Source organism: Eptatretus burgeri, chromosome 12, assembly GCF_056783735.1.
Source record: "Eptatretus burgeri isolate ZD-2024b chromosome 12, Ebu_testis_v1, whole genome shotgun sequence".
Lineage (NCBI taxonomy): Eukaryota > Metazoa > Chordata > Myxini > Myxiniformes > Myxinidae > Eptatretus > Eptatretus burgeri.
Window position 1 is genome coordinate 69,450,893 of NC_140972.1, and position 19,126 is coordinate 69,470,018.

At 40.2% G+C, this 19,126-nt stretch overlaps 1 long non-coding RNA gene across 1 annotated transcript; it reads left to right on the top strand.

Annotated features, from left to right (window-relative positions):
* Positions 1–552: 552 nt before the first annotated feature.
* Positions 553–18,113, top strand: LOC147015871 (uncharacterized). The gene is made up of 3 exons (XR_015049892.1): positions 553–3,626; positions 4,471–4,625; positions 14,369–18,113. It is a non-coding gene; the product is annotated as an uncharacterized LOC147015871 (long non-coding RNA).
* The last annotated feature ends 1,013 nt before the right edge of the window (positions 18,114–19,126 follow it).

Sequence of the window (19,126 nt, forward strand, 5' to 3'; positions counted from 1 at the left end):
GAATCTGTCCACAACTTTTTGAGATACCGTGTTCTATATCGTTTTTGGCCTGATCTCTCAATGGTGAAGAATCACTTTAAAAATTCTAGTATCCAGATTCGGATCTTCACAAAAATTAAGCGTTGCTGTTCTTGGCCGGTCACCTATATACACAAAAAAATTGAGAACAATTACTTGAAAACTGTGGCCAAAAATCGTGTGACAAACACATACAGACCAACATACTTGTCGAAAAATTTTTTTCACCAAGTAACAAATAGATAAACAGAATAACAAAGTCGACCAACCAGTATACTAAAAAAATCTCACATTTTCAAGTAACAAATAGACAGACAGTGGCGAAAACATACCCTTCGAAAACCTTTGGTGGTGGAGGTAATTAATGTAAAAGGGATGGTATGTGGGTGTGGTACGTCAAAAGGTATGTAAACAAGGTCGGGATGGTCACAATAAATTATCATGTGAAACTATCCATCCCAACATCTATCTTTGAATAATGGTCGTACCTGCAAAATTACATTATACATCTCTCAATTTGGGTTCACAATCACAACAAACACAAGCTGACGTGTGTGTGTGTGTGTGTGTGTGTGTGTGTGTGTGTGTGTGTGTGTGTGTGTGTGTGTGTGTGTGTGTGTGTGTGTGTGTGTGTGTGTGTGTGTGTGTGTGTGTGTGTGTGTGTGTGTGTGTGTGTGTGTGTGTGTGTGTGTGTGTGTGTGTGTGTGTGGTTGTGTTTTAGCAATTTCATATTTCACTGGTCAAGTTCATACATGGAAACAATCAACATACACGATCACTGCAAATGGATGTAGGGATGCACAGGCAACAAAAATTATTGTTTAAGGTCCATTTTTGGTATCTCTAAAAAGAGAAGGCCAATGTGTGCTGTAATCCCAGCCAAATACACATTTCTGAATTATTTGAAGGCTGCTTCACCAGTACCTTGAAAAGTCCTCGTGCCCAACTACGCTTTCAGCTAAGGGCACGTTTATGACCAGTGATGGATGCTTTGATGTCCCCAGAGGATTATGGGAATAAACAACCTATTATCTTTTATTGTTTAAATCGTGATGCCTTTTTCAGCTGCAATTTTTAACTTTTTAAACCACCTGCATGTGCAGTCAAATGCTAAGAATCATTCTCTCTTGGTGCTGTTGCAGCAGATACAGTACCTTGCTTGGTGATTTGGCAATGCATGATGAGACAAGCACAGTGCTCCTTATAAAATAATACAGAAATACAAAACCGTTATGCACAACACAGCTGAATAGACTTATCCCAATGATGAGATGCCAGCTGCTAGAAACTTTTGTGGATTAATAAGCTCTTAGTTTGAGAGAGATTGAGCTTTTCACAGCCTCAGAATTAAATTATCTGTCGTTGCATGTTGTCATGGATTTCCTCTGTTGACGTGTTATTTTTCTCTCATTATCTACTTTTCATCTGTCCTGTGAGATAGTTGCATAAGATTATTACTTGTGTGAATGATTGGCCTTTGCAGTTGTACAAGTCGCCATCTAGGGACATCATGCCAGTCTTAAGACTCTGGCAGAGGTGGAAATGTAACTTGTCAGGAGAGAATAATAGCACAATATTTACCAATAACAATCTTCAGTGAAAGTTCATTTCGTTCCTTTGTAGTTTCAATCGTAGTGTGGAACTATTTTTTGGTGTAACAATAAATGTTCATAAGCAATAAATCCAGAGATCCAAGTCATCTTTACGTGATTTCACGAAGCACGATTCTTAAGGAATTTGGAAAAAAATTTTTTTATCGAATCTTCTTGTAGGATTAGCAAAAGAGAGAATACCTTACCAAGTACCTGAAACAAAAGTTATCATATTGTTGTACGTTCTTTGCTAAAAATGCAAGGACAGCCCATTTTCTCACTGGAGTGATGATGCCAGCACTCCTACAATAGCTTATCTATCTTGTTTTACTCAACAATGGCGAAGCGAACGGCGGGGCTGAAGCAATTGGTTCATGTCCGTCCATCCGCCCCATCTGTAAACGTCAGTTTATGATCGAGGAACAACTTCATTTCAATTGGATGTTATATTTTGAACACAAATTGGAACATGAATCGGAAAACAAACTTTCCGTTTAGCAGTACTTCGTCCTGATCACACATGTGCAGAGAGGAGTGAGATTTAAAAAAAAAAGATAAAGTTATGTGTGCCTGCCTGGCAGTCAAACAAAATTGAAAATCATTCCAAACCAGACGTCATGAAGGACACAAAAAACAGGCACGAATAACTAATGTAACGTGTTAGAAAAGGGGGTGTAAAAGACACTGTGCCAATGGCGGTAAATTCCGGAATGAATTTAATTATACGACCTTTATCATCTTTATTTTATTTAAATTGAATTGTATAGTTGAACGCTGTAAAAACACAAATCGTTTTTCTTTGCACTTTAAATACTCTTCCGTTTAGCAGCACTTAGACTTGTTAAATAGGGTGATGTATAAGGGTGATGGATATGACTGCTTCAATAGTGCTAGACTTCTGGAATTTTTTTAAAGATCTTTAAAAATCCTTTAAAAAAAAAATTCAAGTATATATCTGAACACTACGTGGGATAACGTGTTCTATGAACTCACTAGTTCCTTTAGTGTTCGCATGCTTTGCTGTCAGGTGGTTCAATATGTCATAGCCCACACTACACTCAAGCAGGCATTGCTTGCAGGTGGCAATGCTTGGAGGACACTTCCTCCCCATCTCCAATGTAATTATGGCAAAAGTAACATATAGCTAATGAGATATAAGCATGGTGTTGGCTTAATAGTTAGTGTGGCTGGCTTGGAATCTTAGAATCCTGAGTTTGAGCTCCTGCCTGCTGCTGAATTAACACCAGGTGGGTTTACTCAGCTTGTCATGCTTATGAGGTTGGTGAAATGAGTGCCAGTGTACAGGTAATAGGGGCATTGTATCATTGCTCACAGCAGTTCCCTCAGCCAATGATGCTAACCTGCAGCCTTGTGCTGCATATGAAGGAGGAGGAACTTAGAAGATAGCTCAGGTGTCCTGTACTCACTCGGCTAGTTTTACTGTCGGTTTCCAAAAGAGTAAACTCTGGAGCTATTTCATAAATGCACATTGCTTGTTATTTTGGAATTGTACATCATCCTTTTTCATTTCTAGAAAATATTTTATTATACAGATTCAGTCTTGCTCCTTCTTTGTACTTTGAATTTATAAAACTACAACTGAAAAGCAAGTGCAGGCCCTTATAGGCACTTACCAGAAAAGCTGTTTTTCACTTTTTCATCCAAATATGAACAAGGAGGCCAGATGGCCTTTGCAGAACTTTTGTAAAAATTATATCGCATTCCTAATCTTTTCCTGTTTGTTGCTGCAGTTTGCTTCTGTCATTTTGTCATTAGTTGTGAAGGTCGATGGTATCTTTTTATTTAACTTCCTGTCCTCCAGTCTCGCTCCCTCTGCTCTCAGCCCTTACACCCTCCCCAGATATTCCAGGATGTAATTGTGTTCTTCCAGTAACCACCTCCTGGTTAAACTCACGAAATTGAGGCTAACTGTACGCCTCAACTTTTTTCTCCAAGATGCGGAACTGCATTCCTGAGGCGGTTCAATCCCACCCTTCCCTCCAAGGCTTCAAAGAGGTAGTGCCCTATCATCTCATCATTTCCCATCCCTACCTGCAATATCTGTCTGTCTCTCTCTCTCTCTCTCTCTCTCTCTCTCTCTCTCTCTCTCTCTCTCTCTCTCTCTCTCTCTCTCTCTCTCTCTCTCTCTCTCTCTCTCTCTCTCTCTCTCTCTCTCTCTCTCTCTCTCTCTCTCTCTCTATCTCTCTATATCTCTCTACATCTCTACATCTCTATATCTCTCTATATCTCTCTATATCTCTCTATATCTCTATATATCTCTATATATCTCTATATATCTCTATATATCTCTATATATCTCTATATATCTCTATATATCTCTATATATCTCTATATATCTCTATATATCTCTATATATCTCTATATATCTCTATATATCTCTATATATCTCTATATATCTCTATATATCTCTATATATCTCTATATATCTCTATATATCTCTATATATCTCTATATATCTCTATATATCTCTATATATCTCTATATATCTCTATATATCTCTATATATCTCTATATATCTCTATATATCTCTATATATCTCTATATATCTCTATATATCTCTATATATCTCTATATATCTCTATATATCTCTATATATCTCTATATATCTCTATATATCTCTCTCTCTCTCTCTCTCTCTCTCTCTCTCTCTCTCTCTCTCTCTCTCTCTCTCTCTCTCTCTCTCTCTCTCTCTCTCTCTCTCTCTGTGTCTCTCTGTCTCTCACCTTTATGTGTTCATTCTTTCCCTTACTTATTTTGTCCAACTGTTGCCCCACGACCCTGTTTTAAATATGTTGTTTCCTTTTTACTGTTTACTGTCACCTCGTTCTTCCATGAGCAGGAAGATGTGAGTGAGGATAAGGAGTTGTGGAGGAGAGAATAAGAGAGGAGGAGAGAGAGAGGGAAGAAGAGATGTAAGGAGGGAGTCGCAGAAGCAAAGAACAATAAGAAGAATGGCAGAAGTGGCAGACAGTGTTGTGCCATGTTACTGAACAGGTCTATCATTTTTACTTTGAGCAGCATATAATCTTTTTCTTCAGCACAGTTTGATACATTTACAAAAAAATATTCTGGTGACAAATGCTTCCTGCATACAACTTTGCTTTCTCCCATTTAAACTCTACTTTCCACACTTGTTCATACTTCTCTTATTCAAAAAAGTTTTACTCTCCTAAAGCCTCATTTTCACCTTTTTTCACAGTGTTGCATCATTGAAAGTGGGTCATAAAAACCTAAACGCTTTTCTCCTATATAATACTTTGTGGTAATATTATAACTCATGTACGTTGACTGTAATTACTCGATATTACTCGAATCAGTGCTCAACATGAATGCGCTGTTCATACTTTCTATAATAGCTTTGTTTGTGCACGTTGGCTACATGAAAAGGAAATTTAGAAACATGATCAACCCACTAAGGTATTATAACCAAATAATTTTATGATCTTGTACAGAATTTGATATTCTTTATCAGGTCAAATGTGTATTTTATATTTTAGGTCAGTAGTCGCTGTCTATATTTTAGGATCCGGCGATATATCGATATACCGGTTATATTGATATACCGGTCTTGGAATTCTGAATAAACCGGTATACCGAAAAAATCAATATGAAAATGAACCAGTATATCACCAACAAAATCAAAGAAAGGTGTTTAGAATCTTTAAATACTGTACATGATTTTAAAAGCTTTGATGCACCTGGCATCAATAATATGCAAAGGATCTCTCAGTGCATGCAAACCATTGTGGAATGAAATATATTTCTTTCTTTTCTGAAATTATTTCCTGTGAAATTCCAAAATAAAGCCCGATCATTGGCGTATCGATTGCCATCATCGTGTGAGATAAACAACAGCTGCTCCCTGATCATTGGGTGGAATTTCAAATAAACCCATTACACCGGTATACCGAAAAATAATCGGTATTAAAAAATAAAATCGGTGGATACACGAAGCTGTGATACCAACAATGAGCAAATCAAAGAAAGGTGTTTACAATATTTAAATGCCATTCCTGGACTACATGATTTATAAAGCTTCGATGGACTCGAAGACTTTTGGAACAGTAGACCGTATGACGTCAAGATGTACCGGAAAGTAAGTATAGCAGGATTTAACTTTTAACTCTCAGCATCCGAGCACCATAAAAGCTATCGTGTTTTTCTTTGCCCTCGTGGCATTTTTTAAAGCAATTGCCAATTGCTTATTTATATGAATGGGGTGTGCTTTAGAAATTCTGTGCAGAGTTGATGATCTGCCAATGCGAAACCTGTATGATAGTGATACCGGTGTATGATAGCGATACCAGTGTATGATAGCGATACTGGTGTATGATAGCGATACCGGTGTATGATAGCGATACCGGTGTATGATAGCGATACCGGTGTATGATAGTGATAACGGTGTATGATAGCGATACTGGTGTATGATAGCGATACCGGTGTATGATAGCGATACTGGTGTATGATAGGGATACCGGTGTATGATAGGGATACCGGTGTACGATAGGGATACCGGTGTGTGATAGCGATACCGGTGTACGATAGGGATACCGGTGTATGATAGCGATACCGGTGTACGATAGCGATTCCGGTGTACGATAGCGATACCGGTGTACGATAGGGATACCGGTGTGTGATAGCGATACGGGTGAGTGATAGCGATACCGGTGTACGATAGCGATACCGGTGTACGATAGCGATACCGGTGTATGATAGGGATACCGGTGTGTGATAGCAATACCGGTGTGTGATAGTGATACCGGTGCACGATAGCGATACCGGTGTATGATAGCGATACTGGTGTGTGATTGCGATACCAGTGTATGATAACGATACTGGTGTATGGGCCCTGTCACACCTTGACGTTTTCGCCAGCGTATGGCAACGTATCAAAATGTATGTAAAACGCTGGCGTACGCTGAACTATTGATGTTTTTTTTTCAGTTTTGGGCATATTCATAACAAGTTGGACGTATGCTTAATGTATTAGTAACATACAAAGAACGTTTCGATAACTTATATATAACTTATACCAACGAATGCTTAGCGTGTTGTCGGCGTTCACAACCTATGCCCAACGATAGTCTAACTTATGCATAGCGCGGCAGCGTATCGCCCACGATCACGTGGCGTAGCCTATTAATAGACTGCCGTTCGACGATTTAAATCATAACCGCACCAGAAATCGAAGTGTCAACATCACTGTCATGCCGAAGACGAAGAAAAAAAAAACCATGGAGTCTGGAACACTGACCCACCTGTGAAGCCCATTTTTTATACCAATTCCCCTAAACGCTGCCAATATGCCATTATACGGTATCTGTAAGTTAGAAACACGTTCAGTAAGTTATGTGGTCGTCCGGAAGATGTCGAATACGTCTACATACGTCAATATGCGTTGGAGATACGTTACACATAAATTCAAAGCACGTTACTCATTGGTTCAAAGCATGTTACTCATAGGTTAGAAATAAGTTTCAGGTAAGCTAAACATTACCTCGACGTGTTTCGACTTATGAGTAACTTACAAGTAACGTGTATCGACATGTGTCAACGATCGCATAACGTGCCTACAACTTATGGCCAGCGTATGCGGAACGTGTGTCATACGCTGGCATTCGTCGAAAAATTTTGAGTATGTTTAAAATTTGTCGACGTACTCGGCGTACTATGACGTATGCCAGCGTGCTTCAGAGTGCTTCAGCGTGCTCTTAGCGTATACAAAACTTACCCATAACGTATTTGATGTGTGCCAGCATTTTAGATAAATTTTTCATACGTCGGCATTTGCTGGCTAAAACGTCAAGGTGTGACAGGGCCTTATGATAGCGATACGGGTGTGGCGATAGCGATGCCGGTGTGGCGATAGCGATGGATTCCAACCTGTGCCGATTCGCAATACTGATTTCGCTTTAAAACATAATCATTTTTAATACAAGTTGACCATTGGATCATTGCGTATTTTTGAAACCTGTGTAAAAGATTAAATTAATTATTTTATTTTTTTTGAAAAATAATACCGATATACTGGTATGACTCCACCAGTGCATCAATATCGAAAAAAAATCAATACCGACGGAGCCTACTTTATTTATATGGTATTTATTCAGACTTCTGGCATATTGCATTTCGGCTTTGTCTTAAAAATCAACCCTATTTATGTCAAAATCAATGGACTTGATAGATGTTAGACCTCAATGATTAATCAATGGCATTCTTTTGGTTGTGTGACCAATCTTTTTCGGGATTTCTTTTTTTTTTTGTTAGCGCAAACGTTATTGTTTTATTTTACTCTATGATGTGCTATTTACTTTGCGTTTTTCAAAATCTCTTTGGATGTTTGCTCTTCTCTTATTTGTTTAAATGATTATTGTTTTTACTTTTGATTTATGTGCCCTTATTTTCCAGTTCGTGCGTGTGTGTTCATAATTTTGTGTGCAGCACATGGCTGCTGGGTCGCATTATTGCTGTGGGTGCGGCCCACCACTAGACTGTCTTCCCGGTGTTTCACAGGCCGGGGGGATTCTTAAATGTGCGTGCCGTCCCTCGGTTGGACGTTAAAAAAGGAGTCCCATCTGCCAGCATGAGTTGGCAGACGTTAAAGATCCCATGACGTCCTTCATGAAGAGTAGGCAAGCTATCGCCGGCACCATGAACAAATTACAAATTCCTGCCCTGACTTCCTGTATCGCAGTGGGGCGGTCAGTCCAGGATTGTAAACTGAGCAAATAACCTGCTTGAGCAGTACTGATGTTCTGTAGAAGAACATGCATGGTACATGAATGCATTCATTAATTTTAACTTGGTTTTTGGAGGACTTTTATTTTTGTAAAATGTCAAAAATTATTACAGTGCCTTCAAGGTTTTAAGGTTAATTTTAGATCATGTTTTGCGTTTCATGTATTCAACTTTGAAAATAGAACATGTATTTCAATTGTATTTTTCCTTCCTTGCCCATCAATAGCCTACCTCTTCATTTCCAACAGTAATGTTGTCATTTGCACTTCAAATAATGAATGGTAGGATATGTTGCCATAATTGCATTTCATGCTCATAACCTGTCATGTCTGTGCGAGCATTCACTTATTTTCGACAATAATTTTTTTTACATCAAAAAACATTTTTAAATCTTCCAAATGTCTTGTCAAGTCTGAAGGTGGCAAAATAATGTATACCGAGAAGGCCGGTTCCTTAAGATGGAATGTATGGAATGAAATATATTTAGAAAATATAGTGTTATATTTTATAGTGTTATATATATATATATAGTAAATATAGTGTTATCACGCTATGAATTGTCGTGTCCATCTGTTCGGAATGTGTTCTGGCATCCCGACAACTTCGCACTTGGTCTGAACGAGGTTACTGCACTGTGCAGAAACATTTGGTACTGTGAGGCCATTAAACACATTTACCTGCATCCTGTACTGTTCCTTGGTGAATGAACATGTCATCGTCTATCATGTCTGTGATGCATTCACATGTGAAGAACCAAAGGCCTTACAAAATATTGTTATTGATGGCTGACTTGCACAAGTTTTGAACACTGACCTGTGAAATTCAATGAAGAACAATAATGGTGGTCAGGCTTAAAATGTTGTTATTCTCTCTCTGAATTCCAAGTTGGTAGGAACAATTGTCAATTTCAGTGTAAATTATAGCCAAAGGTTTGTTGACTAGGCCTTCTGAAACGACGGCAATAAACATAAGAGGTGGAAGAGGAGAAAGCTACCTTCATGCGGAAACGTCAATCAAGCTTCAAGGGGCTAGTTGTCAACAATGTGCATTGCATGCCATTGAAGAATGTGATCGAAGTACTGTCCACCGATGACAAATGGTACAGCCATCACTCCTTCAACATCCTATCGAGCCAATGGTTTTTCGTTTTGGAATAATCAATGTATTAAGTATTCCTCTGCTCTACCCAGCTCATTTCAATAATGATCAGACAGAGTTCAGAACAATCACCCCACCCCCTTGCCCAATTAGGCCTAATCTTTTCTCGTACAGAAATGCTCACTTCCACCCATTTATTTGCTCATTTTTTCTCCTCTTTTCTCTCTCGCCTGCGGAAATAACTTCCCCAGTCTGTTCAGTCCCATTCTTCCCTCTAGGGCTTCAAGACAGCTGTTCACCACTGTCTCAGGTCATCCCCCATCCATACTCATGATCTCTTCTACCCCAAATGACCCCATTCCAAAGCACCCCCTTTTTTGTATACATAGTCGAGGCTCGTGGAAGAGCTTGTACACTGGACATATCAGGACGTAACAGACAAAAACAGGACGCAAAACACGCATACATGTGGTGGACAAGTTGGACACAGAGGATGTCCCTTTTTCCAGGTTATTGGGACTTTTTCCCCCTCTCCCTCACCACTTTAAGTTTGTTAGTTGTCGGTTGATCTGTTCCTTTTCTGTTTCATCCCTCCATTCCCTTCCTCTTCTCGCTGTGTTTCAGCGTTTGTGCAGTTTGTTCATCCCCATGTATCCTTCTCCCCCTCCCCTTGATCTCACTCATTTTTACTCTGCTATTGGTGTTTTCCCCTTTTTTACATTCTATTCCCCTTCAGTCTGCTCCATGTCTTCTGTGAGCCCCAACCATGTGCACACAAAAAAGGAAAAAGTCATCCCTACAGTTTTAGTACCGTGCATGCATAGTAACTCATAATATTAAATGATCAAGAAGGTGTGTGACAAATTCAGGATAACACAGAGATTTATCATTGACGGTGTATCACTATTCAAACAGCAAGCAAGGAGTCCCACACTACAAAGAAATTGTGGTGTCCTTAGTATTTCCAGCATTTTTGACAGCAATCAGATAAATGTCAATTGCGTTGATACATATTTTCAGTTCTCACCATGGGTTTAGAGAATGGCCTAGAGGTACACACACTCGCTTCGAAGCTGTCCACCCTGGTTTGGAATCCTGACCGAGCTATAAACAGTCATCCTGGTGTTTCACAATCAGGGTGATTCATCAATGTGTGTGTTGTCCCTCTGGTGGATGTTAAACTGGGTGGCTTGTCTGCCAGCATTTGTTGGTGGATGATAAAGATCCCATTGTGTCCTTTGTGAAGACGAGGTGAGCCATCGCCAGCACTAAGATCAAATTCCAAATTCTTGCCATAACCAGCAGAGGGCATTGCATCAGTGGCAACAGCCATGTCCTCAGTCAATGATGCTACCGCGCATATTAGCTGCATATGAACAAATCGTATCAGCATACGAACGTATAGTGTCACATATAAAATGTATAATCTCATATCAATGTGTGTGTGTGTGTGTGTGTGTGTGTGTGTGTGTGTGTGTGTGTGTGTGTGTGTGTGTGTGTGTGTGTGTGTGTGTGTGTGTGTGTGTGTGTGTGTGTGTGTGTGTGTGTGTGTGTGTGTGTACGTGCTGACGCCACTGGTTGTCATCTTCACTCGCGAGTCTATAAGACTGAACTGAGTCTTCCCTTGTCTGGATGTATCCATCTTCACCCCAGGAAGGAATCAAAACTCATGGACCTAGCTGTCTCCTCGTTTGTGCTCATTTTCCCTCTCCACCTCCAGGGGTTCGGCTGATCCCACTTGGGGATATCTCCGCTCGCCTGGACATGGCACGTCGCTGCCACCAGTCACTATTTCCACACGCAGTCCCACAGAAACTCGGTCCCATTCATGCATGGTGGAATGGAGTCGCACTGAGGGACAGAGTTGGCAAAAGGGAGTCGTTCTCGGCGGGAGGGACAAAGCGCACCCAGCTGAGGGAGTCAACAAAGCAGACCAAGCTGCATGGCTAAGCCACGTCTCAAACGTCTCAGCCTCACCGAAGCTGTTATATTAATGGCAGTCCTCAACCCCACCAAAGCTCGGTCCCACCCTCAATGAGAAGGAATCGATAAAGCCCTCAAGGCTGGACGGACAGCCTGCATCCCAAAAGCAAGTCGATCAGCATGACACCAGGCAACATGTACGTGGTCCTCTGCCCTCATTGTGGTCCTCACCTCTCATTTGTCACATAAAATATGTCATTCAGCATGGTCTTCGGTTCCATCAGTCCCCACTCCTCACCACCATCTGGGTATGTGTTTGTGCGTGTTCATGTGTATGTGTGTGTGTATGTATATATATATATATATATATATATATATATATATATATATATATATATATATATATATATATATATATATATATATATATATATATATATATATATATATATATATATATATATATATATTTATATATATATATATATATATATATATATATATATATATATATATATATATATATATATATATATATATATATATATATATATATATATATATATATATTTATATATATATATATATGTATATATGTATATGTATATATATATATATATGTATATATGTACGTATATATATATATATATATATATATATATATATATATATATATATATATATATATATATATATATATATATATATATATGTATATATATATATGTATATATATGTATGTATATATATATATATATATATATATATATATATATATATATATATATATATATATATATATATATACGGTCCATATATTGTGACGGTCCCAGATAACTCCAGACGAGTACAAGTCACCAAGCGACCATGATAGTCAATCTTCCCAGAAACTTCTTGCAGGCTCCAACGAGCAGAGCCGTGGTACCATTATAGGTGAAGTTTCCAGTCCAAACGAGTTTCGTGCTGGCAGTTATGTGACAGATCTCATGCATCAGCCGAGCAGAACCAAGTTGCGTGACCGCCACCTTATCTAGAGTGCAATCTTCCAATCAATGAGGTCGGACACTTCAGAGTCAAGATGTCATTGCATCTTTTGTCATTGGTCCTGCACGATAAGTCCTGTTGGCTTCGTGCAAGAATTGGTCTGGCTGTGACTGGACATGTGCCCTTTTTATCCACATTTCTCCTTTTCTCGGTTGGGTGACATTTGGCCGGTTCTGTCACGTTTTGGTAATTCATCACCCTGGCAAGTTTGCGGTCGCAAGTGTTTCATCTTCGTCCTTGCATGACTCACCCCAGTTTCAACCAGTTCACGGAAAGATGAAGCAAGAGGAAGAGAAAAGAGTGCAAGAATCCTGTGAGAGAGAGAGAGAGAGAGAGAGAGAGAGAGAGAGAGAGAGAGAGAGAGAGAGAGAGAGAGAGAGAGAGAGAGAGAGAGAGAGAGAGAGAGAGAGAGAGAGAGAGAGAGAGAGAGAGAGAGAGAGAGAGAGAGAGAGAGAGAGAGAGAGAGAGAGAGAGAGAGAGAGAGAGAGAGAGAGAGAGAGAGAGAGAGAGAGAGAGAGAGAGAGAGAGAGAGAGAGAGAGAGAGAGAGAGAGAGAGAGAGAGAGAGAGAGAGAGAGAGAGAGAACAAACGAGTAAAAAAAAGACATAAAATGCCATAGCCCTCGTTGTTTTAATAATTTTTCTCTATGGAGTTAAAGGGCAAGCCCATATTTTTGTACAGCTAAAATGGCCACAAGTCTACCAGAAGGCGATCTTTGATCAGGTCGCAAAATAAACTGAGGGACACGTGTATGCCATTATATACTGTGCGTATGCCAAGATTGAACAAAATCGGACCTTGCATGTCAGAGAAATGGTTGGAAACACTTTTCAGTTACAAAATGGCTGCCAGTTGGCCATCTTGGACCTGATCTCGAACAAGAAATGATGTGCTTATGTCAGCTATCACTCTTTATCTGTGTGCCAAGTTTAAACAACATCGGTTCATGCGTGTCCGATAAATGGTTAAGGACGTGTTCAACATGGGGTGTTTTTTTTTACAAATAAAATGGCTGCCAGTCAGCATTCTTGGATCTAATGTTGAAAAAATAATTACATGCACATGTATCCAATCATGTGTTGTCTTTTTGCCAAATTCAAATAAAATCGGTCCACACATGTCCGATTATATGTTTGCGGACACATGCACTCAAGTACGGACACGGAAATCGAGACCAAATCCACAACCACAACAATATATACGTGTGTGTGTGTGTGTGTGTGTGTGTGTGTGTGTGTGTGTGTGTGTGTGTGTGTGTGTGTGTGTGTGTGTGTGTGTGTGTGTGTGTGTGTGTGTGTGTGTGTGTGTGTGTGTGTGTGTGTGTGTTGCTTGTTATAGGTTTGTCGGTGTATGTGATTGTATTTATCCCCTGCCAAAATTCCTGCCTCGCCATCTGGTTATAAATAGCTGAAACTGATCTTAATGGTGCCAGAAGATAGAGTAATATCTCACCAACAAGGGCAACAGAAAGCACCAACCTCCAGGTTATGATCAAAAAAATGAAGCCATTTATTCCCCAAATTGGTAAATAATTCATGTAATTGTAGATAATCTCGAAAACAAAAGAAAAAAAAATGATATATATATATATATATATATATATAATCATGTCCATCGACCTACCCTAATTGTTTACCCACAACGTTCATTATTCAGGATTACAACAATCCCCCACAATGCCTGCATGATGCCATCACACTGTTATCGGCATGAGATTATCTTTTAATGCAGCATTAGGTAATTAATGTTGATCTACTGCTCATGGATGAGATTGCGACATGAATCATCCTTCAGGACAAAGATATTCATGAATGCCCACATATTCTTCCATCAATGATATGGGAGATTCAAACTTGAAAGGGAGCTTGAAGCAGAAATTGAGTTTCCCCTGAGGGTTCAGGCAATGTATCAAATGCCTTTCCATGTTTGTTACAGATTGCAAGGTGCATGCACTGTTTAACCATTTGAGAAAAGGTCAGGAGTGGAGAAGAGGGGATGGGGCGAAGGGTGGAGGAGGCAGTGCTGATGGCATAGCAAAAGCCCTTAATGCTGAAAGACACCAAAAGTAAGTTGTTTTAATGCTCGATTAGCAATGTGCAATGTATATCATGTTAAAATTTTGCAAAAGGAAGAGGAGCAGCACATAATTGAGTTAAATTTGACAAGAAACACATTATGAGGGGGATGTTAATTTTTCGAAAAATCAGGAGGAGGAAAACGGACTCACGATGATTAGAGACCCTCGTCATGTGAGGTTTACAATTTCAGGACACTCCATGTATTGCTGTGAATTATCACTTCATACTACCAGTAATATGTGGGATGACAAAATGTAAATGTTACACACAAGGAACTTTGGCACAGGAGGAGGCCATTCGGCCCATCATGCCTGCGTTACACCGACCCCATAATGTCACCCATCAACACACAAACTTCCTTCCATCTACACAATCCAATATCCCCATTCACCTCTATCGCAAATGTGTCCAGGTACTTATGTAGCTCACATACAAACATATGCACCCTCTCCATTGCCACGACCTTACTTGGAGACCATTCCAAGCATTACCCACTCTCCGACTGAAAGACCCCGGCCTTAAAACTGTTCTAACTCCAATCTTATTTACCCTCAAGCTGTGGTCCCTGGTCCTAACAATGTCCACTCTGCTTAAAAAATAAAAAAAATAAAAAACTCCACTGCACCTATCTTGTCTACACCCTTCATTATCTTAAATATCTACATTAGATTCTCTCGCAATCGCCTCCTTTTCAGTGTCTAAAGTATTGTCTCCTTCAACAGTTCCTTATAGCTTAGTCAAGCTAGGCCCGAAATCAATCTCGCAGCTTGATGCTGAACCCTTTATATGGCAGTTGTGTCCTTCCTCAGATGTGTTGAGCAAAATTTTACACAATATTCTTGATGAGGCCATGACGAAATTTCACACGATATTGACAAGGTTTTTTTTTAAACTCTTTTAATAAGTTTTTATGTGTCAGCTTTGATCGATCATTCTTTTCTAAAACGAAGTACTCAAGTTTTCATTGTTTTGATAAGCAGAAGTTTGAGGATGCTGTTCATTTAATTTAATTTAATACTTTTGTGTCTTTTTGTGGGATAATGTTTCAACAGGTTAAGGGTATTCCCATGGGTGGGAATTGCAGCCTCTAACTAAGGGGACATTTTTATTATTTTCTGTGAATTTTAATTAATGTAGAAACTGATGAAGGACAAAAAAATTATGATTATTAAAGAACGATCTCATACAGAGATGATATTTGGTGGTTAGCTATAATATTTTTGATAGGCAGCTTCACAAGATCCAGATCGCCTGATTGCAAACAGGAGTGGGAATGATTGTACAGTTGCTGCATATCTGGATATGTTGGTGAGAGTTGGACAGAATGGTTTTAGTACAAGTGTATATGATAAAGTTGATGATTTCAGTTTCCCTGGAGTCTTGTACACCTTTCCAGGTGGCAATGTACCAATTGAAATGGGTTACAATGTCTTTTCATCTCAGCTACTTAGATTTGTGAGAATTTGTTCAGTAAAGGATGATTTTGTGGAACGTGCTGAGAAGGTTTTCTCCATCATGTTAATCAGAAGATATTTTGGCTGATTGTTTGATCAGGTCTTCTTAGAATGTCTTTACACTCCATCTTCACCTTTTATTCAAGTTTGGGAGGTTTTCATGTGAACAAGAGATGATAAGTGCCTGCTCTTATCATCTCTCCCTCTCAAAGCTTCTCTCTCACCCCTCCTTCTCAAAGCAACCTTCACACTCTTCCCCCTCCAAGCATCCCTCTCACTTTCTCAAAAACTCCCCCCTCACTCTTCCCCCTCAACACTCCCCACTCAGCCTTCTCCCTCCAATCACCCCCTCACTTCCCCTTCTCAAAACTGCCTCCTTCCCCTGCCCTCTCTCCTCCATATCATCACTCCACCTCCTCCAATCTTCAACGGTCCTCTGCCCCCTCTCTTATTACTCCCCACAGTGCTTCAACCCAGCACCACCCTGCCTTTTCTCCTCATCATCCGGCCCTCTCCGCTAGCTCTTCTGCAATCCCCCAAACCCTTTCAACAAGTCTCCTTTCCTTCCCCCCTCCTCCCTCGTCCTACCCTCCCCTCCACTTCACCCAAAGCCTCCTCCCTCCCTCTTCATTAACACTATGGACCTCAAATATCCGGGGCCTTCGCTCAAACCTTTTAGATCTTTCCATACAGGTTGCCACTGAAATTTTGTTGCCGAAGTCCAATGAGTGAGGGTGAGCAGTGATCCTGGATTTAGGGAGTTTCTCCTGAAGGGGGTTAATTGTGGACCATGTGCATGCTGCAGAAACCGGGGAGGGGGGGAGGGGTAAAACACAGAAAGAGCAGAGGCTGCAATACCAGAAAGTAGGTGGTATAAGACAGAGAGACCACCGACCTGTCTGCGATGGGAAAGTGATAAGCCCATAGACTCAGCTTCATTGTGGGAGATTCCAATGATATTGAAGGATGTGGTTTACCAGCATCAAGCTGAGCAAGATGTGAGTCGGGGAGCCAGGCCAGAGGGGAGAGTAGTACTCCATCAAGCTGCGAATGAAGTCCTTGTTAGTGGATAGGAGTTCAGGTGCACCAAGAAAAACTTCATACAACAGCGACTGGCTGCTTTGTCGGTGAACTTTGAAATGTGGTTTGCCCAAGAAAGATTGTGGTTGATAGTGAGACCTGTGGGAGAAAATAATTATATTAATGTACTCTCAATTTGTAATTGTTGCTGGTGTTTTATAAATTTAATTTTTATGCTGCAATGTCAGTTATGCTTCCTTTTAGCCAAGAGTCTTTTGACCTAAATGTTGATGCAAGGAATGTCTTGCTGTGGAACAAAGTGATCTGGTTGATAACACCAACTTTTGCCATGATTACATCATTCGCTTTTCACCTAGAAGGCAGGTATTGCAGTTGGAGTTCTTTGCTTAAGGCTTGTCAGCCCCCTCCACTCTCCCATGAAAGCATATAAATACCAGGAAATGTAATCTTGTTTTAGTGCAAATCATTGAAGATGTTTACCATCTCGGTGGCTTGTACTCCTTGGTACCAAGTAAAAATAAAATTATCTGATGTAATGTACTTTCTGTGTGGACAGTGAATTAATTGTGGCTTTCATTTGAATAACAGGATTTACATCGAGTCGGTTAAAATGTAAAAGGCAAAATTCTACAACAGACCCATGAGTTTAAGTGATTCAACAGGATTGTTAAGAAAGTAGATAGGAGGGTTTGCCAGACAGTCCTTTTGGAGGGAGAGAGATTGAGAGTATGAGATTTGTCTCGACTGTAAGACGTATTCCAAGTGTTTGACCATCTTGTGATTTTGTCAATGTCTGAAGAGAGGGAAGAAGCTGCTGCCTGTCTGTCTGAAGGACGAGGGATGTCACGGCAGAGGTTGGAGTCATTAGCAAATAAAGAGTATTTTCTGGACTGAAAGAGATCATTAATGAAGATCAGGTATATGACTGGGCCCAGAACACTTCCTTGCGTCACTCCAGCCTTGACAGGAAGAGGAGATGAAAGGATGCCGTTGTGCCACACGTTGGCTAAGAGAGTAGAGAAATTCAGTCAGCCATGTGTAGACTTGGTGTTGGATGCCATAGCCAGAGGGTTTGAACAACAAGGTGGGATGCCAGACTCTCGAAAGCACAAGATATGCCCAGAGAGACGGCCCTGATCTATTGTCTGACATTGAGGGTTCCCATCCATTAGTGGGTGAATAGAAGCACGTGGCAGAGCGATCTGATGTGAATCTAAATTGGTGATCTGAGATGAGGCTGTTTGGAGAAAAGGTATGATGTCACATCAACTGTGATGATGGATTCCATGACTTTACTGATGATTGTAAGTAAGCTGAAAGGTCTGTAGTTGAGGGGATCAGGATTTTCACCTTTTTATGTAGTGCAGTGTTGGTGGATTTCCAAGCAGATGGAAGATTACCTAGCACAAATGACAGGGTGAAAAGGGCAGAGAGAAGAGGTACAAGAGCAGCAGAGCAGGTTTTTAGGACACATGAGCTGATGCTGTCTGGTCCAGTATTAGAGTCGAGGGTTGACAGAAACTTCTACACCTTCTCAGGTGCAAAATATGCAGAGGTTTTGGGGACAACTGGGAAGGGTGGGTCCAGAGAGCTAAGGGTTGTGGTCACAATGTTTTGGAAGCAGGCACAGAATTGAGGCATTCGGCCTTCTCATGAGTGGAGTCGGCTGTGGTGCCATTTGAAGTGAGGGAATGAATGGAAAGGGAACATACACCAAAGACTGACTTACCAAGGTGTCTCCACATTTTAGAGGAGGGGACCATGTTTTTACTGATCACTGAGGTACCCCACTATTTACATCCTCCCAGCAAGCCATCCTCCAACTCACAGCCTCTCTTTGCTTCCTATCAAAAAGCCAGTTTGCAATCCAATTAGCGACCCAGCCAGCCACTCCAGAAGCCTTAATTTTAGCTAACAACCTCCTATTGGGTACACCATCAAAACCTTTAAAGTCAAGATACGCTACATCCACTGCACTTCCCTCATCCACTCAATCAGAAACTACTTTGCAGAACTGCAATAAATTTGTTAAACATTTGATCTGCCTTAGCTAAATCCATGCAAACTACCTTTAATCAGTTTAAAATTATTCAATTGATGCAAATTTAAAGAAAACTTTA